Source organism: Triticum urartu, chromosome 1A (assembly GCF_056163025.1).
Source record: "Triticum urartu cultivar PI428250 chromosome 1A, HENAU_Tu73, whole genome shotgun sequence".
NCBI classification, from domain to species: Eukaryota; Viridiplantae; Streptophyta; class Magnoliopsida; order Poales; family Poaceae; genus Triticum; species Triticum urartu.
Genome location: NC_141873.1, coordinates 170,159,935 through 170,173,915, shown reverse-complemented (window position 1 = coordinate 170,173,915; position 13,981 = coordinate 170,159,935).

Here is a 13,981-nt window from a genome sequence, read left to right as displayed (position 1 = left end):
ATCAATGTCAAAGCTTGCATCAACGTAACCATTTACGATGAGTTCTTTATCACCTCCATAAACGAGAAACATATCCTTAGTCCTTTTCAGGTACTTCAGGATGTTCTTTACCGCTGTCCAGTGATCCACTCCTGGATTACTTTGGTACCTCCCTGCTAGACATATAGCAAGGCCCACATCAGGTCTGGTACACAGCATTGCATACATGATAGAGCCTATGGTTGAAGCATAGGGAATTGATAACCCACAAGTATAGGGGATCGCAACAGCTTTAGAGGGTAGAGTATTCAACCAAAATTTATTGATTCGACACAAGGGGAGCCAAAGAATATTCTCAAGTATTAGCAGCTGAGTTGTCAATTAAACCACACCTAGAAACTTAGTATCTGCAGCAAAGTGTTTAGTAGCAAAGTAATATGATAGTGGTGATAGCGGCAACAAAAGTAAAGATAGAAAAAGTAATGTTTTTGGTATTTTGTAGTGATTGTAACAGCAGCAGCAGGAAAGTAAATAAGCGTAAACCAGTATATGGAAAACTCGTAGGCACAGGATCAGTGATGGATAATTATGCCGGATGCGGTTCATCATGTAACAGTCATAACATAGGGTGACACAGAACTAGCTCCAATTCATCAATGTAATGTAGGAATGTATTCCGTATATAGTCATACGTCCTTATGGAAAAGAACTTGCATGACATCTTTTGTCCTACCCTCCCGTGGCAGCGGGGTCCTATTTGAAACTTAGGGATATTAAGGCCTCCTTTTAATAGAGAACCGGAACAAAGCATTAGCACATAGTGAATACATGAACTCCTCAAACCACGGTCATCACCGGGAGTGGTCCCGATTATTGTCACTTCGGGGTTGCCAGACCATAACACATAGTAGGTGACTATAGACTTGCAAGATAGGATCAAGAACTCACATATATTCATGAAAACATAATAGGTTCAGATCTGAAATCATGGCACTCGGGCCCTAGTGACAAGCATTAAGCATAGCAAAGTCATAGCAACATCAATCTCAGAACATAGTGGATACTAGGGATCAAACCCTAACAAAACTAACTCGATTACATGATAAATCTCATCCACCCCTTCACTGTCCAGCAAGCCTACGATGGAATTACTCACGCACGGCGGTGAGCATCATGAAATTGGTGATGGAGGATGGTTGATCATGACGACGACGATGAATCCCCCAGTCTGGAGCCCCAAACGGACTCCAGATCAGCCCTCCCGAGAGGTTTTAGGGCTTGGCGGCGGCTCCGTATCGTAAAACACGATGATTTCTTCTCTCCTATTTTTTTCTCTCCGAAAGTAAATATATAGAGTTGGAGTTGGCGTCGGCGGGTTTCCAGGGTGTAACACCCCGAGACCGATATGCCAGGTGTCTTCCAGTTATTCGCTGCCGTTGCCATGTCATTCGCTTGTGTGTTGCATTTTATCATGTCATCATCTGCATTGCATCATCATGTTTTCGAAACATGCATTAGTCCGGGTCTCCCAGTTCCGTCCGTTGTCCGTTCTGAGCCCAGACACACTTGCACGCGCCCGCGGCATGTCTGTAATAGTATTTTATAAGTGGCCAGAAAATGTTCTCGGAATGGGATGAAAGTTGGCGTGTGGTCTTATTATAGTGTAGATAGACGGCCTGTCAAGTTTCATCGCATTCAGAGTTCGTTTGATGCCCCAACGATTAACTATAGCGGCATTATAGCCGGTCTAACGTCGGACGTTTTCGGTCTCCGGAAACAGTCGCTGGGCCTCCCTCTCTTCTTTTCTCTCAGCTCGAGACCATCTACACAGCCCACTACCTACCGCCAGGTCCAACCTAACCTCTCTCGTCAGCCCACGGCCCTCCTCACGCGCGCGTCCGAAAATTGTCCCAGACCCGACCCGAGCAGTCGTCACCGTCGTGTCCAGATCATCCCCAAACATCTACAAAACGTCTCCATTTTGTTAATTGCACTTCCTAACATATTTTTCTCGACCGCTCGATTTTGATCAGAGGGTCTGAATCTACCCTAAACCCCTCCTCTTTTCTTATATAAGAGACTCCTAGTCTAAATCTGGACAAACCCTAAAATTAAGGACCCTTGTCCCATCCATCCTCTTGCCCGCGGCCACCGACCTGCCTTGGGATCCCCTAATTCCTTCCCGAGCCAACTCAGCGCCGCCACCCTCCTTCCTCGAGAGGCACGCCTGCCCGATCCACCACCGCATCAAGCCGTATCAGCAGCTCCAGGAACCCATCGCTCCACTCCCTTTCTCTCCTCCCGCGGTGTCCGAGCACCTCCTGGAGCCCGACCTCGCGCGCCGCCTCCTGGCTCCCCTCGTCAGCCAGGAGCCCCATCCCCGAGCTCCAGATCGAGATGAGCTCGATCCCAAGCAGCCAGCCATCTCCAGCCTCGAGCAGATGGCCACGGAAGTCCAGGGAGCCCGAGGAGCCCCATCGTTCCCATGGCCGACGCCTCAAGCTTGTCTCCGTTGGGTCCGCGCCCGCGCCCTGTTCCTGGACGCCTCCGCCCAGATCTGCCGGCTGCGAGTCCCACCTCGTCTGCCTCCCCTGCCTCACGCCTTGTCGTCGGAACCCCCGCCAAGTCCCACTCTGCGCCATGGCCGCTTCTCCTGCTTCGGCCTCCAAGTTCTAGCGCCAAGTCCCGCTCCCGTTGGCCGAGCTCGACCCTGCCTCCGGCTAGGTTGGGATCCCCAAGGCCGGATCCGCCCGTCCGCTCCAACCCCGCCGACCCGCCGGAGTACCCCTGCCTCGCCGTTGTCCACCAGTGCCGCCGCGCCCCTGCTTCCTCTGCTTCCAAGACGAGCGCCTCGACCCCGCTCGACCCGTTGACCGCGCCTCCGCGCGCTTGGGCCGCCTCCTCTTCGCCCATTGACCGAGGCCCAGTCCCACCTCACCGATCTGGGCCGAAGCCCATGGTGAGCCTCCTGAGAGTCCTCTGCCCTGTGCACTAATGGGCCAGCCAGTTTCAGCCCGTGGATGTTTTTTTTCTAGTCTCTGTGAATTTAGCTAATTTCCAGGGAATTGCAGTTTTACAGAAAACCACCTAGTTTCATGCATTTAATAACTTCACAACCGTGCATCGGATCTAAATAAATTATACATGAAACTTGCTTAGAATTTTGTCTAGATTCATAATATCCAACTTTCATCCAGGTTCAAAATGTTTAAAATGTTGTTTGATTAAATTTGCTCCTATGCCATGTTAAAATGCTTTACTTCATAACTAAATAATTGTAACTCGGAACCTAATAATCTTTATATGTAAATGGGGTGAAAAAATGCCTAGTTTAACATGGTGGTTTTACTTTGCATGTTTAACAACTCTAAAATAGGTTTTAGGGCAGAACAATACCAAACCTAATATATGCATATGGGGTTTTACCGGAATTGTTGTTCGTTTCTTCCGGCCTCATTTAAACTTGCCTAGATAGGTAGTTTTCATTTGCTTCACCCTCTTGCCATGTTTAACAACATTTAATATTGTTGGGTACATAAACGAGATCGAACTAAATAATTGATGTGGTGCTCCGTCAATATGCAACTCGTTGCATATTGAGCTCCACTTAATTTGTAGTATTGCTTGTGCACTTTGCCATGCCATGCCTCATTAAACCGGACATGCATCATACTTGTTTGCGCATCGTGCCATGCTTATGTGATGTTTATTCACCATGATTGTTTGCTTCTTTCTGGTGTTGCTTCTTCGGGTTGGTTCCGGTAACGTCGCGTTTGTGAGGATTCGTTCGACTTCGTCCGTTTGTCTTCTTCATGGACTCATTCTTCTTCCTTGCGGGATCTCAGGCAAGATGATCATACCCTCGAAATCACTTCTATCTTTGCTTATGTGATGCTCGCTCTTTCGCTATGCCTATGCTACGATGCCTACCACTTGCTTATCATGCCTCCCATGTTGTTGAACCAAGCCTCTAACCCACCTTGTCCTAGCAAACCGTTGATTGTTCACCATGATTGTTTGCGCATCGTGCCATGCTTATGTGATGTTTGTTCACCATGATTGTTTGCTTCTTTCTGGTGTTGCTTCTTCGGGTTGGTTCCGGTAACGTCGCGTTTGTGAGGATTCGTTCGACTTCGTCCGTTTGTCTTCTTCATGGACTCATTCTTCTTCCTTGCGGGATCTCAGGCAAGATGATCATACCCTCGAAATCACTTCTATCTTTGCTTGCTAGATGCTCGCTCTTTCGCTATGCCTATGCTACGATGCCTACCACTTGCTTATCATGCCTCCCATATTGTTGAACCAAGCCTCTAACCCACCTTGTCCTAGCAAACCGTTGATTGGCTATGTTACTGCTTTGCTCAGCCCCTCTTATAGCGTTGTTAGTTGCAGGTGAAGATTGAAGTTTGTTCCTTGTTGGAACATGGAGTTGTTGTTCCTTGTTTGAACATGTTTACTTGTTGGGATATCACAATATATCTTATTTAATTAATGCATCTATATACTTGGTGAAGGGTGGAATGCTCGGCCTTATGCCTAGTGTTTTGTTCCACTCTTGCCGACCTAGTTTCCGTCATATCGGTGTTATGTTCCCGGATTTTGCGTTCCTTATGCGATTGGGTTATAATGGGAACCCCTTGACAGTTCGCTTTGAATAAAACTCCTCCAGCAAGGCCGAACCTTGGTTTTACCATTTTCCCCCTAGCCTCTTTTTCCCTTGGGTTAGGCCAGCCCAAGGGTCATCTTATTTTAACCCCCCCGGGCCAGTGCTCCTCTGAGTGTTGGTCCAACCCAGAACACCATGCAGGGCCATCCATTGGCAGCTTGGGTTACGTCGGCTCCTGTACACTTAGCTTATCCGGTGTGCCGTGAGAACGACATATGTGCAGCTCCTATCGGGATTTGTCGTCACAGCGGGTGGTCTTGCTGGACTTGCTTTACCATTGTCGAGGATGTCTTGTAGTACCGGGATACCGAGCCTGATCGGAATGTCTCGGGAGGAGGTCTATTCCTTCGTTGACCGTGAGAGCTTGTCATGGGCTAAGTTGGGACACCCCTGCAGGGATTTGAACTTTCGAAAGCCGTGCCCGCGGTTATGGGTAGATGGGAATTTTTTAATGTCCGGTTGTAGATAACTTGAACTTTAACTTAATTAAAATGCATCAACCGCGTGTGTAACCGTGATGGTCTCTTTCCGGCAGAGTCCGGGATGTGAACACGGTGTTGGAGTTATGCTTGACGTAGGTTGTTCTAGGATCACTTCTTGATCATACTTTTATCGACCGCTAGTCACTTGCTGCAGCTCCACCTCATACCTTTTACCTTACCCATAAGCTTAAATAGTCTTGATCGCGAGGGTGCGAGATTGCTGAGTCCCCATGGCTCACAGATACTTCCAAACCAGCTTGCAGGTGCTGATGAGTCCGTGCAGATGACGCAACCAAGCTCAGGAGGAGCTCAATGAAGATCTTGTCCTTTGTGTTGGTTCGTTCTAGTTGATCAGTAGTGGAGCCCAGTTGGGGTCGATCGGGGACCTTGTCGCATTTGGGGTTCTTCTTTTATTTTGGTTCCGTAGTCGGACCTTGATTGTATTTGGATGTTGTAATGCTTTATTCATGTATTTGTGTGAAGTGGCGAGTGTAAGCCAACTATGTCTCTTTTTCCTTATGTATTACATGGGTTGTGTGAAGATTACCTCAGTTGCGACATTGCTTTCAACGCGGTTATGCCTCTAAGTCATGCTTCGACACGTGGGAGATATAGCCGCATCGAGGGCGTTACAAGTTGGTAATCAGAGCCTTCCCCGACCATAGGAGCCCCATTACTTGATCGAATTAGCGGACGAGTTGAGTCTAGAAAAATGTTTTGAGTCATTTAGGATTATATATATCGGAGAGTTTAGGAATTCTTTTTTACTTACTAGTCTCCTCATCGCTCTGGTAAGGCATCCTGACGTAGAGTTTTGACTCTTCTCTTCTCAAATTTCACTAAAATATTTTTTTTAGGATCACGCAGGTATCTTGGAATCGTTCTGATGGTTTTATGATGAGAACATTGTCTTGGTGCCTCCTGTCAGGGGTTTTGTGGCAGTGTCCCGGGGAGTTGAGCTCCGAGGTGTTGTCGTCACAATTTTATCGTTGCAGTTCTGGAATACCTGAGTTTAGTTTCGCCGACATCGAAAATATCTTTTATGCAGTTCGTTTGTGAGATAACCTCGACGCCACCCAGTACTGGGGCGGGAGTTCGGGAGTATCGCCATAACTCGTATAACGGATGCTTTTCGAAGGTTGAGGTAGACAATTTCCGAAGGTTTCTTGGTTATGTGTTGAAGGATGGATACAGCTGGATGTAGAATTTGCTAGTTTTGGGTGAGATATTATGCTTCCCCTGTATCCCCAACACCTGATTGCATAACCAGAAAATTTTGGGAGTTTATAAGTGGGAATTCAAGTAGCTCTTAGGATTTCTTTCCGACATATGTACGATATGAAATTGGGGTTCGACGTCTAGTGGTCCGCCTATTCATGGTCGGTTTTATAGTGGTCTCGTTGTGTCTTAAAGAGTCCTTGGCTATGCCGACTCGGGGACGCTTCGTATGTCATTTGCACTGCCTTGTACATGATGGTGTCGTACGATCGAGCCCATGTAGGCCCCACCATGAAAACTTCGGACGAAATCTCTATCATAAGTTTGTTCCAGCTTATTCCGCAAGACAATCCTTTGTTTTCGTTTTGAGTTGTGGTATTCGAGTTGATTCGAAGTCAAATGTTGATTCCATACCTTCCCCAAATGGTGTTCTCATATTCCTATGTGAATACTAATCCTTCTCGTTTATTGAGATTGTCATGTCAATTCTTCTCACCGGCATGTCTCTCTTCAAGTGGATCCGATCATTTCAACATTCGCAAGATCAACTCAAGTCTTCTCAACGGTGTTTGTATCATCCGTTCCAAGTTGTCTTTGTTTTTTCCCACCCACCCACCCTTCTTCTTCGAGGACTCAGATTTCTTATTCAAGTATCCTTTTATTATTGTGAAGTCTCTCCATTCCTTTTTCCGTCAATGTTCTTACCCGGTGTTTTCCATGAAGATGTTCTACTAGCTCATCTTTCATCATTCTTTTTCTTCTCCGGTAGATTTAATTCAAGCATTGGTATTGATCATACTCCTTTTCTTTTTGCCCAATGCCTATTTATGCCGGTGCACCTCTTAATTTTCCCCACTTTCTATTCTTTTGTTCCGGAGTGCTTAAGATATCTCAGAAGATTCGTGTTTCCACTCTTAATCCGTTCAAGCTATTTTGAGGATGTTATCTCATTCAAGCCTTTTAATTCAACCGGTGCAATCTCTCATTTAATCATTTCAACGGTGTTTCTTTGAGTGGGCCCTAACCCACAGGTCTTTTCCCAGGATCTTACCTGACTCTTCTTATTTTCCCGAAGCTATTCTCAAATTTATTTTCAAAGTTTGACGTAAGAATGAATTTTCATCAGTCAGATGTACTTCTCCAAGGTCTGTCAAATTCTTTTCATCGCTGGCTCAACCTCTTTGTTTTGATTCTTCCGGAGTGTCTAAATAATTCATGGTGGTGTTTCCCGTCATCATTCTCGGGGATTTGTAGACCGAAGAAGATTTTTCTCTCAATCTTGCTCCATTCTCTTCAAGATTCGTGATTCTATCTTGTTGCCATCCTCTCATAATTATTTGCGATTGTGAGATATTCTTTTCAACCATCCGGAGTAATTCAGAGTAGTTTCAGTTTGATTCTCCGGAGCCCATCATCTCAGATTTATTTTTTCTTAGCTTCCAGTTATAATTCTCCAATCTTACCGGTGTATCATTCAATATTCTCTAATCAGTTTGTGATCCCTTCGTTCACTTGTATCTATCTCTCAAGTATCCTCGTTCATTTCATAATTCTTCCCGGTGTTTCTTTATCTTTCCTTCGGTCATTTTAATTCTTACGGTGGTTCGTGCAAGAGTTCTTGTCATTCGTTATCATATCAATTCATTCGTTGTTCCAATCCTACAGGTGGTTCGTTGAATACCTTCTCAAGTTTGCGCTATGTCTCTCTTAATCATTCCAACGGGAATAAGTTGTTTGCAATCCGTTGTTTGTCATCAATTTAAATTGGTGAAGGATACGCATAATGTAATTCTTATTCTTGTTTCATCCTAATGATTAATTCTTATTCCGGAGGCCCTTCAAACTCTCGGTTTCATTTGTTTCATCTTCTCTTTTTCCCGGAGTCCAACCTCTTTCAATTATATTATCATGGAGATCTCTATCTAAATCATTACAAGGCTTCAATCTTATTCTTTTCATCATTCAATTATTTTGGATAATTATTTTATTACCGGAGTTCTTAATGAAGATTCTACATGATGTTTCATCAAGGATTTAATTTCTTCTCGAAGTGTTCATTAAGATTTTTTTTCAAAGGAGCTCAAGCATTCTTCATTTTGCAATCCGGAGTGCTATTCTTTCACGCATATCTTTTGAGGTGGTGTTATGTCTTTCTTGATAATTTCCCATCGTGCTCCGTGATTCACAAGTTATCAAGAATGAGATATTTTAAATCCATCAATCTCGCCATTCGAGTTATCTTGGGTAATATTTTCACCAAAAGCTTTCCCTAAGGACTGTTGCTATTAATGGTGATAATATATGATCCAAGTTCTTCGTTTATCCTCCCGTTGAAATAAGTTTAATCTTCTCCTTGTTAATATCAATCCAAATCTATTGGTTCCACTAGTGGCATAATTTTCTCCACATAAATTTGGAGATGTTTCTCCGTAAGCCCACTACAACTTTGTTCTTTTGTTGTGTTAATTCAACAACTCAATTCTAACATTGCTGTTAGCATGTTCTCCCAAGATCTTGTTTCCGTTTGTTCTTTCCATTCCACTCTTTCATTTCTTCCGGAGGCTTGGTGATATTGCTCTTTTCAGTCATCATCTCGAATTGTAAAAATCATGATCTTTTCATGCTTATCCTTTTATCCGGAGTGTTGTGTCCTCTACTCAAGTTCTTTTCATCTTATCAAGTTGCTTATCACATCTCAACTGGAGTGTTGTCCTAATTTGATTTTCCTTGTTCCTCTTTTCTAACGAAGAGTTATCAACTTCGTTCATCTCAACTTTATTCTTTTCTCGAAATGGCTTAATCTTTTCAAGGTTCTCTGGTTTCACTCGTTTGTTAAAGAAGCAATTTAGTTTTACCTCTTCTCTCCTCTTCCGTTTCCCTCCGGTGCCATTCTAGATCTCGGGACGAGATCCTCTCGTAGTGGTGGAGTGTTGTAACGCCCCGAGACCGATGTGCCAGGTGTCTTCCAGTTATTCGCTGCCGTGGCCATGTCATTCGCTTGCCTGTTGCATTTTATCATGTCAACATCTGCATTGCATCATCATGTTTTCGAAACTTGCATTAGTCCGGGTCTCCCAGTTCCGTCCGTTGTCCGTTATGAGCCCAGACACACTTGCACGCGCCTGCGGCATGTCCGAAATAGTATTTTATAAGTGGCCGGAAAATGTTCTCGGAATGGGATGAAAGTTGGCATGTGGTCTTATTATAGTGTAGATAGACAGCCTGTCCAGTTTCATCGCATTCGGAGTTCGTTTGACGCCCCAACGATTAACTATAGCGGCATTATAGCCGGTCTAACGTCGGACGTTTTCGGTCTCCAGAAACAGTCGCCGGGCCTCCCTCTCTTCTTTTCTCTCAGCTCGAGACCGTCTACACAGCCCACTACCTACCACCAGGTCCAACCTAACCTCTCTCGTCAGCCCGCGGCCCTCCTCACGCGCGCGTCCGAAAATTGTCCCGAACCCGACCCGAGCAGTCGTCACCGTCGTGTCCGGATCATCCCCAAACATCTACAAAACGTCTCCATTTTTTTAATTGGACTTCCTAACATATTTTTCTCGACCGCCCGATTTCGATCAGAGGGTCTGAATCTACCCTAAACCCCTCCTCTTTTCTTATATAAGAGACTCCTAGTCTAAATCTGGACAAACCCTAAAATTAAGGACGCTTGTCCCATCCATCCTCCTGCCCGCCGCCAATGACCTGCCTTGGGATCCCCTCATTCCTTCCCGAGCCAACTCAGCGCCGCCACCCACCTTCCTCCAGCGGCACGACTGCCCGATCCACCACCGCATCAAGCCATATCAGCAGCTCCAGGAACCCATCGCTCCACTCCCTTTCTCTTCTCCCGCGGTGTCCGAGCACCTCCTGGAGCCCGACCTCTCGCGCCGCCTCCTGGGTCCCCTCGTCAGCCAGGAGCCCCATCCCCGAGCTCCAGATCGAGATGAGCTCGATCCCGAGGAGCCAGCCATCTCCAGCCTCGAGCAGATGGCCACCGAAGTCCCAGGAAGCCTGAGGAGCCCCATCGTTCCCATGGCCGACGCCTCAAGCTTGTCTCCGTTGGGTCCGCGCCCGCGCCCTATTCCTGGACGCCTCCGCCCAGATCCGCCGCCTGCGAGTCCCACCTCGTCTGCCTCCCCTGCCTCACGCCTTGTCGCCGGAACCCCCGCCAAGTCCCACTCCGCGCCATGGCCGCTTCTCCTGCTTCGGCCTCCAAGTTCCAGCGCCAAGTCCCGCTCCCGTTGGCCGAGCTCGACCCTGCCTCCGGCTAGGTTGGGATCCCCAAGGCCGGATCCGCCCGTCCGCTCCAACCCCACCGACCCGCCAGAGTACCCCTGCCTCGCCGCTGTCCACCAGTGCCGCCGTGCCCCTGCTTCCTTTGCTTCCAAGACGAGCGCCTCGACCCCGCTCGACCCGTTGACCGCGCCTCCGCGCGCTTGGGCTGCCTCCTCTTCGGCCATTGACCGAGGCCCAGTCCCACCTCACCGATCTGGGCCGAAGCCCATGGTGAGCGTCCTGAGAGCCCTCTGCCCTGTGCACTAATGGGCCAGCCAGTTTCAGCGCATGGATGTTTTTTTTTTCCAGTCTCTGTGAATTTAGCTAATTTCCAGGGAATTGCATTTTTACAGAAAACCACCTAGTTTCATGCTTTACTTCATAACTAAATAATTGTAACTCGGAACCTAATAATCTTTATATGTAAATGGGGTGAAAAAATGCCTAGTTTAACATGGTGGTTTTACTTTGCATGTTTAACAACTCTAAAATAGGTTTTAGGGCAGAACAATACCAAACCTAATATATGCATATGGGGTTTTACCGGAATTGTTGTTCGTTGCTTCCGGCCTCATTTAAACTTGCCTAGATAGGTAGTTTTCATTTGCTTCACCCTCTTGCCATGTTTAACAACATTTAATATTGTTGGGTACATAAACGAGATCGAACTAAATAATTGATGTGGTGCTCCGTCAATATGCAACTCGTTGCATATTGAGCTCCACTTAATTTGTAGTATTGCTTGTGCACTTTTCCATGCCATGCCTCATTAAACCGGACATGCATCATACTTGTTTGCGCATCGTGCCATGCTTATGTGATGTTTGTTCACCATGATTGTTTGCTTCTTTCTGGTGTTGCTTCTTTGGGTTGGTTCCGGTAACGTCGCGTTTGTGAGGATTCGTTCGACTTCGTCCGTTTGTCTTCTTCATGGACTCTTCTTCTTCCTTGCGGGATCTCAGGCAAGATGATCATACCCTCCAAATCACTTCTATCTTTGCTTGCTAGATGCTCGCTCTTTCGCTATGCCTATGCTACGATGCCTACCACTTGCTTATCATGCCTCCCATATTGTTGAACCAAGCCTCTAACCCACCTTGTCCTAGCAAACCGTTGATTGGCTATGTTACCGCTTTGCTCAGCCCCTCTTATAGCGTTGTTAGTTGCAGGTGAAGATTGAAGTTTGTTCCTTGTTGGAACATGTAGTTGTTGTTCCTTGTTGGAACATGTTTACTTGTTGGGATATCACAATATATCTTATTTAATTAATGCATCTATATACTTGGTAAAGGGTGGAAGGCTCAGCCTTATGCCTAGTGTTTTGTTCCACTCTTGCCGCCCTAGTTTCCGTCATATCGGTGTTATGTTCCCGGATTTTATTTTTTAGTGATGCGCCATTAGTATGAATATTAGGTTTTATTTTTTTTACTTTTCTGAGTTTTGCACATGCTACAAAATATATTATTTGACAGAATATAGATAGTAGCACACAGCAACAGCAGATTCATCTAATACAATAGAAGATTAGTCTCCGAATACAATTCATCATATTAGTCTCCGAATTCAAAAGACCGAACAAAGATAAAACATTACAAGTCTCGAGACCGCGAGTATCGAGTTTGTCGGAAGTAATACTAATCCTAACAAGTCATACTAATCATCATCATACAACTTCTACTCGTTATTCATAACAAGTCATACGATCATCATCTTGATAGTCTTCGAACCAACCCTACTTAATTGTTCTTAGCACATGATCATCAGTATTAGGCAGGACCTAAATACTCTATTTAAGCTAAAATAGCATAAAACAATATAGACCCTGACTCTCCATTATGGAGAATGGAGAACATCCTGTCTCCAATTCTTGCGCTTCCCTTCCTTTTGCTTCCAAGAAGCTCCTTACGACTGTCCATACATTTTTTTCCATCCTTTGATTTTCATGTCTCCACTTCTTTTAGAAATCTCGTATGGACAGTTGAGATTCGTAGGACGACCTGGCTGTATGTTCAAAACATTAACACTACCTTTCAGATACATCATATGAGGCACACAATTCTCTAGGATTATCTATTGAAAAACATAGTAATAACATCATAGTTAGCAATGATGTACTAGTTTTAGAAGTATGCAAAAGATGCACGGATGTCGTAATAGTAAAAATCTTACCAGGGTATCTCCATGGTAGTTACCGTGGTTGAACACATGCACTAGTGGCACGTATTTACCATAATGTTGAGGAGTTTGATTGTAGATATTGTAATTCCCAATGTCAATACAAAATCCGACCAAATGATTTTTCTCCTTGTAAGTTGTTAATTCGGAGCCATCGGTGTAGTGGGTTTTGTCTACCATCTCCCGCACATTCTTTGAACAATAAAAATAAGCTGTCAATGGAAATAAGCTGTCAACTATTTTGAAATAAACAATATAAATTAGCTAATAACTATGTTTGAGAAACTCACATAGCGGTAGAACTGGAGGCGTATCAACAAGGACCCAAATGTCCATATTGTCTTGGTTGATGTCAGGATTACCAAGATCCATGGTGATAAGAATACCCTCATCAAAACCATACATCTTGCAAAATGCTTCCCAATTTTTGCAACCAAAATGGGTTACGCTCTCAGAATTATATAGATTTACTTCAAAGTCCACATCGTGATGAGTCCTTAGGTGAATTTTCTTTGTTTCAGAAATTTCATGGTCTTCAAAATCCATCCTCTCCAAGACATAGCGTCTTGCATGGCATGGGATAAGCTATACTCGAATTGTAAAAGATGAAAATTACACATTGAAATAGTTGAAGTTATGCTTAATTATGAAAATAACACTTGTCGTCGTTGTGTACCGTTTCAACTTCGAAGGTCTCCTCGAGCTTAATGCTGAAGCGCCGATCATCGTCCAGGTGAGGCATGTCGCACAGACCTCGATCGTTGTGGCACCAGTCGCACTCCGCCGGGAGACTTTCGTCGTCCCTTTCGTCGTCCGATGATGATGACGACATATCCTATGTTCATAATTCAAAACTACATCATTTAGGGTTTGTCGACACCGAGGCATCCTAAAAGCTAAGCTTTTATCATTTAGGGTTTGTCGACGCTGAGGCACCCTAAAAGCCTAAGCTTTCATCATTTAGGTTCTTATCGACACCGAGGCAACCTAAAAGCCAAGGTTTTATCATTTAGGGTTTGTCAACGTCGAGGCACCCTAAAAGCCTATGCTTTCATCATTTAGGTTTTGTCGACGTCGAGGCACCCTAAAAGCCTAAGCGTACATCATTTAGGTTCTCATCGACACCGAGGCACCCTATAGAAGCGAAGTTAAGTTTTCATCCTAATCACTTGGCACTAATCACTTG